General features: G+C 50.0%; 1 long non-coding RNA gene across 2 annotated transcripts; it reads left to right on the top strand.

Annotated features, from left to right (window-relative positions):
• The first annotated feature begins 270 nt into the window (after positions 1-270).
• On the top strand, positions 271-5,346 carry LOC112979144 (uncharacterized). 2 transcript variants are annotated; one of them, XR_003258118.2, is made up of 3 exons: positions 271-509; positions 4,399-4,509; positions 5,196-5,346. It is a non-coding gene; the product is annotated as an uncharacterized LOC112979144 (long non-coding RNA). The 2 variants fall into 2 exon arrangements; XR_010391149.1 differs by lacking the exon at positions 271-509 and adding an exon at positions 820-849.
• Positions 5,347-20,724: the final 15,378 nt, after the last annotated feature.

Below are 20,724 nucleotides of genomic sequence, written 5' to 3'. Positions count from 1 at the left end.
AGCCCTGCTTCTTTGTAAATATAGCAAAGGAATTGTTGATAATAATTCTTTGAGAGAATAACTGGTGTTATTGATGTTAAAAGTAGAAAGATTGCTGTTTCTCTGTCTCAGAAATACAGCTAACCAAGTGGGCTGGGACTTCAGAAAGGCTGAACATTCCTTAGCTAGTTACTGAGATTAGTTGGTTTCATTCTTGTGCCAGAAGGTGTAAAATCTGAGAGTGAACACTGGCACCGGAGTTCAAATAAATAAAAAAATATAATTTTGCATTTTCTTTCAGAATGCAATACTTCTGAATTTTTTCCCCTCCTTGTTTGCATTTCTCAGTTTGCTGCTGGTTCTGCCTTCTGCCAATTTACCCTGAAAATATGAGGGTTAATACTCAATCTGACTCAAACAGTCACAATTAATACTTGGATACCTCTAACCTTTTGCAGTATTAAGTGAAGTCCCATCCTGCTGAGACACCGACAGGTGAAGACTGTCATTCTTATCTAGAATTTGACAAGGTAAGGCTAAATTTTAGAATACAGACCCCTGTCTGTTGCTGGTCTGAAGCTGTTCATATGCCAAGACCTTAGGTGTTTTTTGTATTACCATATAATAAACTAGGGGTAAAACCAGAACTGCTGCATGAGAATTTGCACCAAAGCTCTGACCCCTAGACATTGCTGCCGTCTATAATCACAGGAAGGTGGAGGACTTGCAGCCCTCGCACATGTTACTTCTACAAAATGAAAAGGTCAACATCCATTTTTTAGGGCTGACTAGAAGCACCTGCCTTCCCTCCAGTTGAGGGAACCTCTCACAGAGGTTCCCCAACCGTCATTAACCAGACCTGCATTTCAGGTAAGCCTGCAGAGATTTTGATGCTTGTTCAGCCAGGCCTCGTTAGGATTATTTTCTGAAATGGAGGCTCTGAGGGGCTGGGCTGTGCTGTACACCGCAAGCCGTGCTGCCTTCTGTGCCTTCTGAGGCTGCCTCCTGCGAGTTTCCCTGGCTGCTCCCTACTTCTACTGGAAAAAGTGATAGAGACTTGCTCCTGGTTCACCTTCCCTGGTGCCACTCAGCAATTTATAGACCTCTATTATGTTTTCCGTCAGTTGTTTTCTTCCTAGGTAAATTGTCCTAGTCTATTTAGTTATTCCCCATACAGATATAGTAAGTAAAAATAAGATAATATTGTGGGATGAGGTAACGAGACATCCGTATCTTGACTTTTTTTTTCTCTGTTGTCCATTTGATTATGTGGTCTCCTGGTCAGTGAGATTTACTCTGTGCCAGGTGGAATTTGGGGGTAAGCGTCTTGGCATCTTTGAACCAAAGGAATTGTTCTGTGTTTCACCTTCCTGCCTGTGCCTGTGCTCATAACTGCGATGACATTCTCTGCCCCAAACTCTGATATCTAGAATGACACTGAAATTCATGGAGCCTGTAAGATGTGTTGTCATCTGTATGACTGACTTGTGAATATGAGGTGAAAAAGGTGGGGGGAGCAGATTTCACACCCTCTAAGGCTTTTCAAGATTTTAAAAATCAGAGAGTCCCCCGTGTTCCCCATGTTTTTTAGGATAAAATGAGTTCCTTTTTATGAGGCTTGAGAGACTCCACCCAAGCTGACTCCAGTGTCGGTGTGCTCATCTGTGGCTTAGGAAATCCACACTCAGGTCCCTCACCCACCACCTCCAGTACCTAGCTAGGCTGTTGCCTGTTCAGTGTTTATTCCCAGATCCGATGTTGCCACCGTTGGTTCCAAACCTGGATTGAATCCTAGGCAGGTGGGACCTTGCTCAGGTCCAAATACGAGCCAAATCACTTGAGAATGTCTAGGCTCAGTGCATTTCAACCCTAAATGATGGTGAAATTATGAAAATAGCTTGTCCTATGAGGTTTCTATCACTTAAATCCAAGTCCACATGCTAACCTTGATTTATCTGTTCCTTCTACTGCTATTTGGGAAAGTCTGAGCACTGCAAAAAAGAGTGTGTGCAATACTGTGGCAGAAGAATAGGCATGGTTACAGATATGCTCAAATCAGGGGTTGAGGAGAGAACCCCATGGAAGTAATCTGTGATTCAAACTGCTCTGCGACTTCTGCGTAACTGGAGGATTGAGCCATAATGGGACACAGAGCATCTGTGTGTTTGTCTGAAAGCAGAGCTTCTTTTAAGTTGCCTGGACCACAGGCCCCGAAAGTTCGTGTGCCAGCTATGAGATAAAATATCTGTTGCCTCCCTGAATCCCTTTGAGCACCTAAGTAAGAGGGATGTGAGGGAGGGCTGCTTTCCCAGAGTGGGTGCTGGGAGCACAGTATAAGAGTGTGCAGTGCTGTGCAGAAACACAGCTTAAGGTCAGACTCAGTGCTAAAGCTTCCCCAGAATCCCAAATCCTCTTTTTATATGAGTTTCACTCAAACACAAACAATTAAAGAATTTCATCTTCTCCTACTATGGTGGGAAAGCCTGGATGCTTCTCCAGTCTCTAAACTTTATTAAATAGCTCCACAATCTTGCCTAGATGAGGGTCCTGCTTGGCTTCAAACAACACATATCTTTGTGTTTGGTGGGAATAAACTGGTTACCGATGCCAGTTGGCAATGGGGAAGAGAAATAACACAGCCTGTAGCAAAGACAAAAAAAAAAAAAAAAAAAAAAAAAGGCAGCTATAAGCCTTGTGTCTGCTCCTATGATTGGAGTCACTTGACAAGGACTCGAATCAGTGGCAGCTTTTCAGAGACCTCAGCGTGGGCTATTGCACATCTCTGCTCTCTGCCTCCATTTATGTTTCCTCTCCTAAGGACAACGCCAGTGCCAGATTTCGAACTTAAGAGCCGTATGTTCTGACATCTGACTGGAGCACTGAGAAATGCTTTTTGTAGTTTGAGTTTTGGGATTCACTCCATTAATAGCAACGGTCTGGTAGAATGGGGAGGAACTCTTCCCCCTGTCCCAGATCTCTTCAGGCGCCAGCAGCGCTCTCATCACCGGGGAAGTCTGTCAAAGCCGCCACTATGCTAGCATCCTGCCAACTCACCTTTTGTAAGCTGAGTCAAAGGCATTAGTCCCACCAGTGCAAATAAGGTGTCTGCCACATGTCTGCTGGTTTCTCCCTGGTGCACTGAGGCAAAGCAGCCCTTCCGTGTCAGTCATTGACCAAAACTGTTGATTCTGGAACAAGTGACTATGCTGGTTGCAAAGGATGCCAAAACCTCTTGAAAGCTGGGAGGCAAAGGTGTTTTCTTTTTAAATGAATTAAGCTGTAGAAGGAATTTCCCTGAGAGCTTGTTTGATATGTGGAATAGAAATGGCTTTCCTTCTCCGTCTTCATCTACTCAACACTCAGAATCACTTCCAGAGATCCGTTTAGACACATTTTCCTCTCCTGCCCTATCCTCTCCTGTCCTGTCCTGTCCAAACTCCTCGGATTGCAGTCCCTCTGTATTAATTTCTTGATGGCTGACGAATGTTCCAGGTGAATCCAACTCAAATTTCTTGCTGGGTTATAACAATGAACTTAGTTTAGCTTAGGGGGAACATAGTGATTGTAGAACACATTTTCTGTTGTATCAAGCATTCCTGGCAGGGCTGAACTGGAGGTAGTTTGATCCAATTTGGTTACATTGTCTGTTAAATGACAGCCAGCTCCTGAACTGCTTGTTAAAGCTCAAATCTGGTACATCCTACTTTATACTCCTGCTCTCTGTTTTCCTGGGAGCCACCTGTGCTCAGTTTAGCAGGCATTTCCCCCTCTTCCCCTTCCCAGCAGCAGGCTGAGAGGGGATTTCTGGCCAGCTCCAGGCCCTAGCCTCACCCAAACTCTTCCTGGCCCCACTGTCTCCCTCAAGAAGCACACCCCAAGATCCAGGTATGCCCCAAGCATGGACCTGTTGCCTTGCTAAATGCTGTCACTTATTGCATCCCCCTCCCACCCCCCCACCCCAAGTAAAAGTGGCTTCTAAACACAGGCCACGTGGAGAGGTGTGGTAAATCAGATTTACCTGTGCCTAAAGACACTCATAATGCCTGGTGGTTCTGATAAATCTCTAGAGCTGCGAGCCTGATGCCCCTTGGCTCTCATAGGAAATAGGACCTTTACCAGCATCCGTAAATAAATATCCCCCTGTGTCTGTAGACACTTAAATACCTTTGCAAACCTGGCTCCTTGCCTGTTTCCCGTATTGGGCTGCTGCTTCTTCACTTTTGTACAGCGGCAGGAGCTAGGGGCTCAGCTGTAATTTGGGGCTCTGTTGTGCTAAGTGCTGTACAGGCACCGACAAAAGACCTCTGACCGCTTCCCAGCATCTAGCTGTTGTTGTTTTACTAACAACCCTTACTGGTTCTTTGTTTTGTCTTTTATTCATTGTTTTCTTGCTTCCTTTATACTCCTGGTGCCTCCCAGCTAGAATACCTTTGCTGAGCTCCTGGGTGAGCCAGGCCCGGACGCCTCCTGCGCTTTGGCCAAGTCTGGCACCCACATGGGGTTTGCCAGTGTCCTGCTTCTCTGCAAGTGGTAAGTGTGGCTGGAGTCAATCTGCGAGGCTTGAAATGAGGGTTTTAGGGGTAATACTGCACAACAAACAGTGGTTCAAGGCTCCCACTGGGATTAAGCAACATAAGGACTGTTGAAAAAAATGCACAAGCTTAGAACAGAGCAGATGCAAACATGTGATACAAAACTGAAAAGCTGTACTCCACGAGAGGTGCACACTTACCTTGGCCACATCTGGACTGAGGGAGTCATGCTTTTCCTGTGCCCAGGCTGTTGGACAGCAACTCCCAAGGTGGGATTTCCTCCAGGTTTATGTCCAGCAGCTTCATTTCTTGTGTCTTGAACATTAAGTAGGTAAAAGTTAGTGTATTAACCATCAGCCAGCCTTGAGGTCAAGCTCCAAGTGAAGATTTCCATCTATTCCTATTTAATGTAAACCTATGCCATCATATTTTAGAGAAAAAGCTCTCCTAGAGTTGGTGTTACTTGTGAAATCCCAATGGGAAAAAATGTGTTTTCTGGGTGCTTTATTGCATTTCAGGTTCACTTTGGGGCTCTGCATTTTATGGCAGCTGGTTCTCTGATTATTTTATATTAAGGACCAACTTCCAGTTACATCAGTGGGAGCAGGATTTTAGCTCCAAAGCTATTATTAACTAATACAGCACAACAATGCCTGGCTTTTGTTCTGTTTTGTTTTCTCCCAGGGTCGGAACGTGTGTGTATCCCATTAACTCTATCCTCGCTGCTCTCAAGATGTTCCGCACAGATGATTTTATTTTTTTTGTAAGAAAATATATTTTACTAGGCAGTTTTATGAGAGCTGACAAAATGCCTCGTAAATAACCCAGCAGGAAATATGGGGTAAATAAAATTTTTACAACTTTATCATAAACCTGAGAAGTCTTTGGTTCCTTTTCGAATGGAATGAGCAAGGTATTTCATTAAAGGAAAAGACATGCTCTCTAAAGCCCAACAATTATAGACACAATGCCTTTTTAACCTGTAATTCAGTCAAACAGGTTTGGTGGCAGTGGAAAATGTAAAAGGCCCTGTTTTGACACTTTGGGTCATGCTCCCCGCAGATCAATTTGTGCTGTAGGTTTCCTACACGGCAGGACTGGAGAGCTGGTGTGTGTCAGTGACCTGCTTCGAAGTAACCAGAGCCTCCAGGGAAACGTATTTGGGGGAGCGTGTTTAGGACAGATTGGGGGTTTATGCTGCCTTTGTGCAGCTCTGGGCACAGGGGGCTGGGGCTGGGCTCCTCAGTGCAAAGGGAACGCAAACAAATATGGTCCTCAGGTCTTCAGCACAAGCCTGAAATGTGATGATTTGGTCAAAGACCAAGTGTCTGAAATAGAAATGCTTGGAACAAACCACAGTCGTTGAACTTTGCGTGAAGGAGGAATTCAAATCTCAGCAGGAGGATCTTCGACATGTGATATTTTGGTACTGTGGGAAGGCGGGGGGGGTCACTTTCTAGTCCTTTGCACTTGTAAAAATTCTTATTGACTTCCATGAGTATTTTCTACTTAGAGCGAAAACAGAAATTTGGCAAAATACAACCTGTTCTTGGGTACGTAAGGGGCGTGGAAACCACCTCCCAAAGGAAGTGATAAAATGCTATTGTATGCCTACTTGTTCTGATGAAATACCAGAGAAAATCTGGAGCGAAGGTCTTTACCATTTCTCACTCCTCTGGTTCTCTGATCCACCCTGTTTGTGCCTATGACTTGGCTGAAAGCTGAGCAAGGAACGGTCCTGGGAAGGCTGAGCTTGACAGAAGACCTGGAGACATTCAGACTTGCAAATTGTCTTCCCAGCTTTGGAAGCCTGGGCTCTCGGATTCATCAGAGGGAGGCCAGAGTGGGCATTAGCTGCTTTCCACCATCCAGACCTCACCTTGAGGGCACCTCCAGTTGCATTGCCCAGCTACAGCCCCCACCCTTCCAGGCATTATTGCAAAAAGTCGCCACCCAGGGTGGTGTGGGCCCACCTTCCCTCAGAGGCACTATGGCCGTCCCTCCCCACCGCACAGATAGCCCTTCCCCACCCTCCCATGCCATCGCATGGGTCCCCAGGACATCTGCAGCAACTCCCTACAGGAATGTCATGCTAGGAAAGTTGTCAAAGCCTTTGTAGCTCTAACGCCCGTAAACAAGGGGGCAAACCAACCCCATGCAACTGCTCCAAAGCCCTTTTGATGTTGATTTTTTTTACAGATAGTGGCCACGCTTTGGAGACGGGGCAGCTACAGGAGAGCTGTTCCCTGCACCAACAGCTCTGCAGTCCTGCAGCCTCACCCTGCACGGTGCAGAGTACCCAGAGCCCTAAATGACTTTGGAGCCAAATCAGGGTGTCCCTGGGAGCTTTGCCTGTATAAGGGCTCCAGGCTCTGGCATGTTGTCTGGGAAGCACAATTATTGCAGCACTTTCCCGAGAGGAAATTCTGTATTGGCACCAAACAGCGCGTTAGTGTGGCAGTGCACTGCCCTGCGCAGTGACTGACAGCCTGCCAAGGGAAATTGGCTTTTTGGTGGGGACAGTCTGCTGTAGTGAAAGCCCATATGTTACTGAATTATCTGTTCTGAATCCCCTGGTATTATCCCCATGCCTCTGTCACCGCCCCCCGCCTCTACCCTCCCCTCAGGCCCCCACCCTGATGCAGAGGTTAAATAAAATATCATTTCCTTCTGATTTAGCCTTTGTCTTTGGCAATCAAAATGCCTTTCAGGCCCCTGTGGATTCAACCTTCCAGGTCAGGGTAGGACATGGGAAACCCCTTCCCAGGCACTTCACTGTAGATAATGTCGTGGCTGATTCATGAGACCATTCAAAGCACAGCCTGCTGCCACCGCTGCTGCGTCTTTCAGTGCTGATGCTTCTTGGCTTGGGTTCTACCTCTTCTCCCCAAACCACCTTTCCTTCTAGTGGGCCCTTTCCAACCTATTTCTGGGCTGCTGGGAGACACACAAGGGGTGCTCAGAAGGAAAAGGAGAAAAAAGAGGAGGTTAGCTTTGCTGCAGTAGGCCTCTGCTCAGGGGATCAACAGGCTAGGTGAGTCTCAGAGGAAGCCTAAAGGCTCCTATTGTCATTCTGCTGGGCAGGCATAGCAAGAAGTGGGGGAATATATGAATACCTGTCTATAGAAGGGAATGGCACCACTCAGCATCACTTGTATGTCATTCTTCAACCTGAGGGTGGAAATAAAAATAATCACGTATGGTTTTTTTAATTGTAGCTCCTCTGATCCTCCTGTTCAGCATCACCCTGGAGACTCCCGCTGACAAAACACCCAATACAGGTCATGCTGGTAAAAGCTCCAGTACACCTCAGTGGGGTAAGGGGAAGGTCTGTAAAGGTCAGTACATTCTCTTTCTTTTATTACGAACTCCTGTTATTGTAACCTCTCCTTTCTTGTGCAGTTTTACATGCCTGGGTTGAAAGTGCAGAGAGGCAGCAGGGAGATGGAGAGCACTGACTTCACCCTGTGACGTGGAACGTGGGTGAAAGGGGAGGGAAGAGGGATTGACAGTATTTTTGCTGTTTGTGTGGTCTCTGAGGTAAGTAGGATGAGTGTGGAAGGCAGGAGAGGCTGCAGTGTCAGTGTCCAGCCTGCAGAGTCATATGCTCAGCGCTGGTGTAGTATCACTGCATTTTGCTGGCCAGGTTTGTCCACTGCTACCATGGTTAAATGTGTGGTTGCAGGCAGTGCTGCCATGGGTCATGGATCTGCACCAGGTGTATGCAGGAATGCGCTCCAGGTGAAAGGCTGTGTGTGTTCAGGGCCTTCACTCACCTGTCTGACCAAAACTGTTCAGGTTCAGCCCTGGGCAGGGATAGAGCCTGGTAGAAAATCGTGCAGAGAGCTGAGATGTTCCAGTTACGCTGTTCCAGCAGCAGCATTAGCTAGCACCGTGCCCTAGTGAAAATTGTCAGGGAGTTGTCAGCCCTCATCCTCAGACAAGTGACTACTGGCATGGCTCGATTACTGATGTAAGTGCCAGGTCTGTCCTCAGCCACTGCCCCAATAATCTACTGACGACAAAGCTGGTCTGCTCTCTGTAGAGGATGGGGCAGGGATGCAGGTGGAGGAAAAGTCAGGCAGTGAGTGAAGGATGGAGGCACGTATGTGTGCATGCAGCCATCTTACCATGGGGCAACGCACAGGCAGAAGTGCCATGCGTCTTCAGTGGATGGATTTGTAGGGAATCAGCTCCCTGGAGTTTGGGCTGTGAGGCCCTTCCCTGGATTCCCCTGGAGGAAGAGAGTCTATTTCTTTTTTTTTTTTTTTTTTTTTTTTTTTTCCAAATCAACAGTCTCCTGACTAAATAACTAGCTAAAGCTTTTCAAAACCAAGCTGGCAAGACATGAAAATCAGGAGATGGCAAGGAGTGGCAGAAGGGAGGGGTAGGTGCCTCCAAGCTAGGAATGGAGGACAAATGGCCCCCGCCCCAGCAATGCTCCCAGCCCCCATTATCACCCCAGTAACATCCCTCCCTTTGGTAAACAGAGACAGGCAGGTTGACACCTTGTCTCCCTGCACAAAGGAGCTTGGCCCTTTGTTTTCCTGTGCGACTCCCTCCCAGATGGGGGCCGGAGGGTGCCTGAGGGGTCTGCGTTCAAGGAAAGCCTCCAGTATGCAAAATGGGCCCAGGGGCAGGCAGGACAGCGCTGGATTTCCTCCTGGGAAAGACCTGGCTGAAATGGTTTCTACCCCTTGGCACTTCTTTTTGACTTTCAAAAATACTTTGTAGTTTTCCTAACAGAGTCTCTGTTTTTAAAGCAACTGAGAAGGAAAACCTGAGATTTGCAGCCAAACTTTATTTCTGGAGCAGGAGAAAGCCAAAATCCCGACTGCAGGAATGCTTGCACACCCGAAAGGTAGAAAATCCTTGTGCAGCCTTCCTTAAAAGGTGAGAATTTGTCCCACAAATCAGGGAAATGGCAATTTTTGCAGGGTCCTAATACATGTCAATCCCTGCTTCCAGCCCCAAGGGATTTATTGGATTTCATTACTGTTGCTTTGCAGGGAGATGACTGAGAGAGAGGAAATAACCTGGCCAAGGCCACAGGAGAAGCTGATGAGGTTGGTCTATTGGTCAGCTGGTCTATCACCCACTGATGTGTTGTAAGCAGGTCTTCTAAGGCAATCGTACTGCATATGTAGGCCTCACCTCCATGCACGTGCTTCCCGCAGCCTCTTACGCCACAAATATCCGGGCAGTTTCTCCTCCATCAGCCCCCGCTGTTTTACTGTATGAGCCTGGTTTAGCTGAGGCAATTACATCACTGCAAATACTCATATTGATTTCCGCAGGGCAAGTGTCAGGCACTGCACGGGGGGACTCGTGGCACCCTTCCATACCTAGCTCTGCAGTGATTGCAGCTCAGATTTGTCCTTGTGGATGGGGGAGTCTCTGGGTTAAAACCAGTCTCAGGCGATGGAGACACGTCATGCTGGCTTGGGAGGTCTCCGATCAGCTGGTAACAGGAAGATGCCCACACTGCTGTTGGCATGATCTGTCCCCCTTGTTTCATTATTTTCCTTCCCTCCTCTGACCTATTATTAACAGACCCACCTTCTACCTAGTGCTTCTGTTTCCCCTGATATATTTGTAAAAGGCCTCTTATTCTCCTTAATCCCTTTGGCTATAATTAACTCATTCTGCATTTTTGCTGCCCTTATCTTTTCCCTGCAAGCCTTAACTGACTGAATATTCTTGTTTGGTTGCCTCCCTGTTTTCCATTTCTACTAAAGGTTTTCTTTTTAATCCTTAGATCGCTGAGCAGGCTTTGTACACTCTTATTTCTTGCATTCTTCTTTATTTACTCTTCTTTTTCTATTGCACCCTACTTATTGTGCCATGTAAGGACTCCTGTCTTCCTTACACACGGGTACAATTCAAGACTTCCTCACATCGCACCTTGCTCGCTCCATTTCTTAATTCCTCTCACTGCATTCTCTTTTCTCCTTTGGCACTATGTGATTTTTTGTGTGTGTGCTATGGTGAATTTGTCTTTCCCACTTGGCAGGTTCCCATTTTCTCAGACAGTTCCTTTCTGTCACCCAGTACCTTCTGCTCTACACAAAATGTGCAAGGTAAATAATTATGCCTTTTTTTTTCAAATTGTGTGGGGTTTATTTTTGAACCAAAAGTGCCCCAAGACTAGGGGCTCTGTCCTATTCGGGAAGGTGGATCTGAGTTTTTAGCGGCGAGTGTCTTTGGAGTTTGGGGCTTTATAATGTCTTGGTGCCTCGACAGGGGCCTCAGGACAGCCCTTTCCTTGGCTCCTCCCGGCACCCGGGCTCCTCTCTGTCCTCCAGCGGGTTTGCGCTCAGCGCAATGGCGGGGGGCAAGTTTAATTCGGTTCGGGTGCGTTGTCTCCATAGCGCAGACAGTCACAAGTCTGCGAGGGCCGAGCTCCCGCTGCCGGGAGCTTGCTGGGAGACGTGGCGCTGTTGCAGCACGTGCCTCGGAGGTGGATTATTTCCCCGGGGAGAAGGTGCCGGGCCTGGTAGGGGCTGCGTGGCCGAGGCCGGCCAAGGCCCGTCTGCCATGGCGGGGCTGGGGCAGCTGTCCTGCCTGCTGGGGATGGCCTGGGCCGCCCTCTTGCTCCGTGGCCTGGTGCGAACACCTCCCTCAGGAATGAGCGTGGGGAGAGGAAGCTTTTGCTGCTAACGGAGAAGTGTAAAAAGCAGCGGGTTTTCCAGCCGCAGGGGTCTTCCAGCCATGCCGGCCCTCTCCCTCCCCCGGCCCGGCCGGGCACCCTGGGGAGGCCACCCCTGCAGGGCCGCCAGGTAATTCGGTGGGTGGGGACAGTGATAAATAGCCCATTCTTTTGTCCCCATTATTTTGGAAACAGATGCTAAAAGAGACACACACACACACACACACCCCGAGGTGAATTGCAGGTGAACTTGTCACCGAGGGCCCAGAAGGCTCCTGGCAGGCCCCGGACGAGTCCTGGCCGCCATCTTCCCTGTGTGAGGAAGGGGCCACCCCGGGATCGGGCGGCCAGCTCACCTCCTTCGAAGAGCAAAGAGACCTAAACTGACCGTTTGCCCCCATTTCCCCTTTGCTGGCGGATCCCCCCCAGGCCTGGGCCTCGGTGGAGACGCCGGCGGCTGGCCTAGCCGCCCGGCCAGCGGGACGGCGGCTGTGGGGAGGGAGATTTACGAGCCGCCCGGCGGCCGCTTCCTCCCCCTCCTCGGGGGTCTCGCTGCCACCCGCCCGGGGCACGGTTTTCCTGACGCGGCCAACGCCAGGCGGGCTCCCTCTGGAGCCGGCTGCTTGCCCCGATCCGTGCCGGGGGCCGAGGCGCCGCGCGGGGCAGGTGGCCGCACCGCCGGCTTGTTTTGCCGGCCTCTGCCCCCTGCCATGGCTGTTGGCAGCGCCGGCGCCTCGCGGCTGCACCCCTCGCTCGCCTCCCGCCCCGGCGCTGCGGTTCGTGGGGGCAGCGGGGGGGAGGGAAGGAGGAAGAAGTGTAGTGGGTGTGGGGGGGGACGGGCGCCGTGCAAAAGGCCGTGAAAAAGCAGTCATTTGGGGCCTGGGCACGCTGGCGGTTTCGCAGCTTCCGCTGCCTGATGCACCTTTGCAGACATGCATGAGGAGGCTTCTGAGAAATGGCCCCGGGCGCCTTCGCGCGCGCCCGCACCGCGGCCAGCTCGCGCGCGCGCCCCCCATCCCGCTTCCACAAAGGCGGCTTCTTTCACTCCCCGCCGGAGGAGGCGGCGGGCGGCAGGGAGGGAGCTTCAAGACTGCAAATTCCTCAGCGCAATATCTCGCCTCCATCTCCCTTCCTCCCGCTGCCTGCCAGCTCCACGCGCGGGAGCCGCAGCGCCCGGCTCGCGTACCGCCAGGCAAGGCTGAACAGCTCTCTCGTTCACCCTGGCTCACCTTGAGAGAAAGCTGTGTTGCTTTGTGGGTTTTGTTTTGGTTTTTTTCATGGCATTAGTGCGTTTTGCCAGCGTCAGAGCCACCTCAAGGCTGCTCCAACGCTGCAGGGCCAAGGGGCTGCTTGGCTAGTCAGGCGCGCGGGGACACACTGTGCTGCGGCTGGAGTAAGTTTGCCCCCGTGCAGACCCCTTCTTGCTCCCATCTAATCCGAGCAGGCCTGTCTTCCTGCCAAGCAATGATTTCCCCCATGCTTTTGCAAATGCTGAGCAACACTTGGGCATTTCCAAGGGCTATTGCTGTCAAGCTTGTCAGAAAAACGTGAGCTGGAGCCACCAGTGCAGCAGGTGGTACCCAGGCAAGCTACATTTGGTGCCCTCTGCGCAAGGTTAATCCTCAGCTCACAGAAGCCAGACTTACTTTCTCTTGTGAGTAACTAGGACAAGCACGACAGGGGCAGAACGCACAGCCCTAGTTCTGTTTCACAGTGTATTTGGCATTTGCAGGCTCTCTCTCATTTCTGGAAGGTGGCTAGTATTGCTTCTCCCTTGTCATGGATGGAGGTGTGAAGGTAGTGGGTAAGATCTTACTCTTTTCACAGTGGCTGCCAAGCATCTTACACCAGCCACCCCAGGGCCGTGATGATGTTTTTTTAGCCTATTCTGAGCATCTTGGTGCTGCGTTGTGGAGGTAGCGTTGCTGGTGACATAGGCGAGGGTCCAGCTGACTCTCCTGTTTCTATGCCTGACACTGCAGGCCTGAGTGCGTAGTATCAGTCGGGAACTATGCCTGAAAGGCGAGTAGATGTTGTGTTCTTCTAAAGAGGGGAAATCCTGTGCACGGAGATTTCAGGACCTGGTGGCTGGAGTGCAGAATGCATGGAGAGAAAAGTCCGCTTTTGCAGAACGTTTCCCAAGGCATCCAAGGACTCTCGCAAACCCACAAAGCCAGCCCTAAAACCACAGCTGCAACAAAAGAGGAAGAGTCCACAGCAGAACTCAGAGCATATTAAACCTTGCAAAATAGGTTTCTTTCTGTGGTGAGGGGGTATACGTATAAATACACACAGATACACATATAAAGAGAGAGCTGGGTTTGTTCAGCATTTGGACTAAAAGTGAAAGCAGCCTGCAGGAACGCTGTGCAGGGGTGGTGACTGCAGGCAGGACTAACAAGTGGAGGGGCTGGATCGCACGGGGGAACAGCCTCCAGAGATGGCTTCGCAAAGGGAATGACCAGTCTTCCCAGGCCCTCTACAGACTAATGCAGTACAAGTAAGGCAGTGCGGCTGGCTTGCAAGCCACAGAGGTAAATTCAGCAAGGATATAAATGGGAGAGTGAAACACTGAAAAGCGAGCATTGAGAAAGAAGGGGTAGATAAAAAGATGTCCAACTTATGCAGGGTGCCTGGGCCAAAAGGAGTGCAATTTCTATGGGGCACTTAGGAAGAACACAGGAAAAGGAAGTAAAAGGTGCATGTTAAAATATAGCCAGCGCTCTAACGCGCTGGTACCATCTCCGCCCTTCTCCGTTCCGACACAAGCAAGCGCAGCCGTGTTGAGTGCAGAGTTGTGCAGGCTCCCATGAAGGCGGTGTTCAAGGCTGGCCCCAGTGAGATCCCACCTGAGGTAGCTGCATTCCTGTGGATTGAGTCAGGAGCTCCCAGGGGTTAACTCTTTCAAGGATGCAGGGCCTTTGCCAAGCAGGCCCTGGTCCCTCATGGGCAGCCTTGCTGGAGCTGGAATGGTAATGGCCAAAGGGAACTACCAAGAAAAGGAAACTCAAGGAGCCCGTGCTTGGACGCAGTGTCTGTAAGAGTTGTTCCTTCTTTTGAGACAAGCCCCTAGCCCATGGCGCTGGTGCATACTTGCAAACGTGCCTATAGCATGGTTAGCAATCACAGCTGTGTATTTTGGCTGCTGCATGTGTCCAGCTTCGAGCATTCATTCTTGGGATGTAACCATATCCAAGGCCTGCACTAACATAGACTAATGCATTGTCACAACCTTCTGCAAGGTAGATATATCCTCCCTTTACAGAGCAGACAGAGGCATTGAGCACCTTGGCCAACAGGTACAGAGCTCGTTTTAGTTCTCAGGGTCTTGCAGCTCCTGAGCACAACCGAGTCGCCAACTGGATCACTTTAGAAAGCACAGAAGAATGAAACGTGCCAGAGATCCCTGCTACTAGCTCACTCTTCATGAGCACAAGGTGAATAGAAAAAGAGCTGCTCCATGCTATGTCTGGACTGGAGGCAGACATGCTCTGCTAGGCAAGCCACAGACCTTTTTCCCTGGTCATCCAGGCGAGGGATGTGACTGGAGGTCTCCAAGCTCTTTTAGCCATGCACCTGGTCTTTATTCCCAGGGAGTCAGGACAGAGCTGCTGCAACTGCCCAGATGGAAGGACCAAAGGATGACTGAACCCGGGGTTTCCATCTCCACGATTATCTGTGTCTCACTTTCCACTGGAGCAAAATTTGCTTCCGCACCCTTCAAAGTCAATCTGCTGTGGGAGAGATGGCGGAAGAAAGAAAAGCAAATAATGCAGAGGAGAGCATTTCTTTACATCTTCCCTGGATAGCAGCATCGTTTCCATTCCCACTGCTTGCAGGACCAGCTGTGGTTTCTGGCAGTGCTGGTCACAGCCATCACCCTCCAAGTTCCTTTCCTTTTCATTATCCCTCTGGAGGGCTCTTGTTAAAAACCCTGGATGTACCACTGAGAGCCAGCTCTATTATTCACCAGCCAGTGAAGCAGGACAAGCATACTCTCCCACAACCTAGGGATGCCCCTCTGATCTATTACCAATGGGGCTATCTTTAATGGGATCAGAGCTTGCCCTTTTCCACGTCCCAGTGGGACAACACCTGCCCACCAGAGAACAAAGAGGAAACCTGTTGTGATGGGAAAAAGACAGTGAGTTCTCCCTAGAGAGGCAGTGAGGCTGTTTGATTAAGAGCATCTTTCTCCTAGCCAGCTGGTTTGCTAGCAAAACAACCAGCTAAGCTTTACCTTCGTGCATGAGAAAAATATCTCTGTGAAGCAAATGCCACAAGTCCAATTCTACTCTCTCACATAAACCATGGGAAGTCTGGGGAAATCAGTGCACAAAAAAGATTGCAGAAGCAAAGGGAAAAATCTTTCTGCCTAAAAACAGTATTTAAAATACAATTTTTAAAAGGTAAATTCATAGCATTATTTGAAATGCTGGTATGGATCTGCACCTGCAGAGATGTGACTAGAAGCTTCATCTCTAACTTGCCCTCCTCAAAATACCAAGCAACCACCTCTGGAAGCCCATTTCTGTACGTTTCTCTCAAGGCCGGTGTTTACAGATGTAGCGTCCTGGTCAGATATCTCCATTCCAACTGTGCCGTCTACATGGATATCCTCTGGAGAGCGTCTGCCCTGCTGCGTGCGCATCTGCCCAAGGAACACCCTTCAGCTGTAGCACACTCAGCCCCGGGGCAAGGAACCAGGACTGAACAAACCAACCCAGATCTTCTCTGCAGCGGTGCCAAACTTTAAATCAGAGCCTGCCGTCTTTTTCTCTTTCCATTTTTCAAATTGGAGACCATATGGCCTGGCCGCTGGTGTTTATCCCATGACCTGCCCAGAGCAAAACTGGCGAACGAGCATAGGTGCGGGCTCCAAGGGTGTCAGAAGAAAGTTATCTATGGCCCAGGGGCCACTTTGTGTGTGTGGTTCCTCAGCCCTGTGCAGAGCGGGAGTGGGAGGACTCGGGCACGGCGGGGGTGTCTGCATTTGTGCATCGTGGTTTCTTTGGTGTTTTTGTGATTCTGGCAGAAGTGTAAATCTGAGGAGAGCTTCAATTCCAGTGAATCGGGCAGGTAACAAGAAGTTCAGTTGCAGTTAGAGAGGATCTTAATAGGACCTTCTGTCAAAAGAGGCTTTGTTTTGAGTTGTTAAACAGCTGTTAGGTTCCACCCCAGTAATGGTTGCATTTCAGTAGTGAATAATATAAGCCTTAGATAAACAGCCGGTAAAATAATTTGGGATCTTTCCTGGGGGGGAAAAGCAAGCAAGCCACTCTACAAAAATAAATTACGATTCTCTCTGCCTAGGAAATGAAGCATTCTCCCTTTTATCACCGAGGGGGCTGTTCTTCCCGCCTTTCTGCGCTGGAAACAGCCCGGTGCCGCCTGCAACGCGCTTTTGCCTTCTTAACCTTCGTAGGAAGCAAGGGACGGCTTTAGTTTGGCTTCATGCGTCTTTTTCCCCTCTTCCTCCTCCTCCTCTTGGGTTCCTCTCCATCCCTTCCTCATTCCAGCCTCCCGAAAGATGCCCCCCGGCTGCCCCCGCGTCGCTCTGCACAGGCACAAACACCGTCCCCTTTCCCGGCGCGGCCGCAGCTTGACCACGGGAGAAGCAAGAGTTTCGCTAAACCCCTCCTCCCGCGCAGCGCCGCGCGCCCCGTCGGTACAGCCGCGTCTGCCCGGCGAGGGCAGGACTGGAGAGCGCCGGGCCTTGGGTCCTGGCCTCCATCGGATGAACGATTTCCCGTCGAAGGTTACTCACTTCCTGTTTTCCGTATTTAGACAATCTGGGCCTACAGGGAGGCTTTGATTTGTTGTAAACTTCAGCTGGTTTAAACGTTAAGTCGCGGGAGACCGAGGCGGGGGGAGGAGGGGAAAGGCCTGGAGACACACTAGGGCTATTTAATACCGCGCCTGAGTTCGCTCGCCGTTTTCTAGCAACCATTGGAGCATGTGAAAGGAAGGTCAGGGACTGACAGCATGGGAGACGGAGGAAGGGCTGCTTCACAGCGGGCCGGGTGACGCCGGTGCGTGTGCGTGTGCAGGGGTGCGTGTGTGTGCGCGGAGCAGTTGGGAGCAGCCAGGTGATGCACTCCAATGACTAATTTCTCCAATGTGTCATTTTTGCCACAGCCAGCTGTACGGAGCGGCTCGCAGCAGTGCAACGGCTCTGCGGCGGAGGCGGGGAGGAGCCTCCGAGCCGGAGAGGAGAGCGCTGTGCCCTTTCCCGGTGCCTATCAGTGCAGGCCACACACCGGCGTCTGTCCCAGCTTGCCCAGAAGTCTGCGAGGCTGCAGCAAGTCTGCACTCGCGCGTAGCTGATAGGGCAGGTCGTGCTTTTTTTATGCCTGTTTTGCAAAGGGGAAACTAAGGCACGGAGTGCCGTAACTTTGCTTGCAGTCAGAAAGTGGATGTGCGAGGCATTGGGATGAGTCCTAATGCTAGTGAAGCAGTGGTCTTTCTCCTGAGATGTGTTTCGTCATGAAAAACATCTTGCTTCTGCTGGCGGGATTTATGTTGGAATAGAGGAAAATAGTGCACACCCACAATAGAGCAGAGTGCCTTCGCAGGAGCGAGTGCTGCAAAGTTTACATGAATGGTTTTGGTCTGCTCTTTTCTGTTCATCTAGCTTTTGTCCAGAAGACCGACTTTCAAAACGGGGTGCTTTTACTTTCAATCTTTATGAAGGCCGATGAGAAAAAGATTAGAGGAAGCCTGAAATGCAGTGGGAGATGGTGAACAAATCTGAATTCTACAGCGAAATCCTGTAGGGATTTCCAGGGACACCGTGAAGTCACTCCAGCAGAACAGCCTGCTGGAAAGGGGAGCAAAATGCCAACATGGGCAGGTGGGAGATGAATGAAAGGCCCAGAGATAAAGAGCCACAATGAAAACAGCAATGTAATGCTCTTCTCCAGCTCTTGTATCCCAGGGAAAGGAATCTGCCCTGTCCTCCGCCTGATGCAGAGCAGGCAGGAGCAGAGTCGAACTCCAGAGGGAAATAAAAGCACTGGGGAAGACTTTGAAGTGACTGGGAGAAACAAGAGTCCACGTTTACCCCCAGCATTGATGGGCCCAACTCCAAATGAGTTAAACACGCCCTTGACCCTCCTAAGCCACAGTTAACTTTCCTCCAAGCAGCTCGCTGCAGCCCAGCATGCAGAACCATACAGAGCAACAGGGAGCAGTGTACAGGCAGGTAGCTCTTTTCTCCCTGGCATTGCCACATAGGCTGGGTTAACATTATGCTACCCTGATTCAGCTCTTATAGACCAAACAGTAGCAGTTCCCTCCCTCGGTGGTATGCAGAAGCCTTTCCCTGAAGGAGGGGTTAGTTCTCTATTGTGTTACTACCTGCTGACTGCTTTTCCTGCTGTATCTCCTACCCTGCTGCTGCATTTTGCCCAGCTGAGTTTTTGGTGCTCAGAAATGCAACATAGTCCTTACTGCATATGCAACGTAGTTCTCACTGCAGTGTTTTCCATAAGTTTCTGCTGATGGGCCCTAGACCTCCCCGCTGCGCCTTGGCACAGTCAGAGCACCAGGTTTAGGGCCAGCCCTGGATCTGTCAGGGACACAGCAGACTGTATCAGGATTGACCGCAAAGCTGACGCGGAGGGGAATTGCACCCAAAGCTGTTCAAGCAAATGGTGTTTCTGAATCGGCACCAGCCGGCTGCCCTGATGCTGAGGTTTGATCTGTTAGATCCAGAGCAGCCTGGTTTGCACTCATATCACCATGCTTAAAGAACAGTCACTTAATCTCACTTAGAAATGTTTACTTGCGAGGACCAGATGGCCCAGGGAGTTGGGCTAAACAAAGCGTTTTACTTCTAGGTCATGCCTTCTAATCCCAGCCAGGTTGGTGATGGATGAACATATTCACCTGATAGCCACTTTCAGCTTCATTTTTGGTGGTGTTCAGGCTGGTTTCCAAGGAGAGATGTCACACCACAAAATCTCCCCCTGTGTCCTGCCACACTTGGTACCGATTTGACCGTCTCTGTGGAGAAGGCAAGGATCAAATGCTCCGTGGCACCAGATTGCTTTCTTTTGCAGCCTGCAGGTAAGGGGAAGTTGTCCCGCGTCTGGCGATGTCACGCCTGCTCTGCAGATGGGCAGGATTTCATTTTGCAAGGCTGCCAGCCCAACTCCTTTCCCCAGTGTGAAATCTATTAAAAAAATAGGGAAATGTTTAATTGCAATTGATGTATAGGCTCTCTCCACTATGGACTTTACACACAATCACAGATAACGGCATCAAAATTAATGCCTGCTTCCCACTTGTCCTGCTATAAGCAATAAACGTTTGGCAAGTCAGTAAATAACAAAATTCTCATGTGGCCATCTACAGGTCACCGGGATACTTAAGAAGTTTGCGTTAATTATACCATGTTTGCCATCAAAGAGGGGATATTAACCCTTTTGAGCTGTTGCAGGAAAGCGGTGGAGTCATTTGGAAGTAAGTAAACGAAATGTTGTCACAAAAGGTGCAATCTTTGCAAGTTAAAAAAAAAAGAAAGAACAGGAAAGATGTTTCAGGCAAAAACCCTCGCTAGACATCATGGAAAATAGGCTACCTTTTCAGCTTTCCTTTTATTTATTTTGTATTTTGACATCAAACACTCCCTGTAACCTAATCTACTTGGCTTTTGATGTGGCCGTGGAGACATGACAATTAAGCACGGCTTAAAACAATAATCCCGACAACGGGAACCAAAGGCAAGTAATGTCAGGGTCCCCCCTGGCAGAAAGCCTGTCCCCCAGTGTTTGGTGGTAGTGAAAGGACCGTAAATCCCAATTTGTTGCCTCGATATCTGCTCTGCAGATTCAACACTTTGTGTTGAACTTTACACGCTTGCTCCATTTCCATTCCCTGCTGTTTGTTTTTCTTCCGCTATGCAAAATGTCTGGAGACAAACACGATACACGCGTTGCAGAGAGATGGGCTGATCTTTCACAGATTAGTGCCACCTGACAAATACGGGATTATTTGTGATCCGTGCCGCAGGAACCGCCGAGGACCCCGGCCGGAGCGGCGTGCTCTCGGGCGCTGGTGGGCTGTCGCGGCACCCTCGGCGAGCCTGTGGGTTACGGCCCCGTTCCCGCCAGCGGCGCGGACCAACCCGGCGAAACGCCTGCAGTGAAGCAGTTCCAGGGTAAGCCTGAATCGACGCTGAGAGCCTGTAGGAGCCCGTGTTTTATAATGTGCAACCACAGCAAATAGCTTGATTATTCTAAATTATTGAAAAGCAACGATCCCGCTTCTCTCGCTCCCTCCTCCCGCGGCCCTCTCGGGCGTTCGAAGATGGAGGGAGGGCGGCAGAGTTTAGTTATGAACCTGTTTTAAACCTGTCTGAGGACGAGCATGTTTCTTTTTAAATGAAGCCTGCACCGCAAACGTAACTGGAACCTCAGCCATAAACTGCTTTTTTTTACGGGTGTTTGCACTAAGCCTCGCTGAACAAGTTAAGGGAGATGTTCAGCTCGTCTGAAACACCACGGGAAGGCCTTGTCCCGCTTGCGTGCTCTCTCCAGCCCACGGAGAGCCGCCGCAGCT

Source organism: Dromaius novaehollandiae, chromosome 12 (genome assembly GCF_036370855.1).
Source record: "Dromaius novaehollandiae isolate bDroNov1 chromosome 12, bDroNov1.hap1, whole genome shotgun sequence".
Taxonomy (NCBI): domain Eukaryota; kingdom Metazoa; phylum Chordata; class Aves; order Casuariiformes; family Dromaiidae; genus Dromaius; species Dromaius novaehollandiae.
This window is presented reverse-complemented; position numbering and strand designations above follow the sequence as displayed.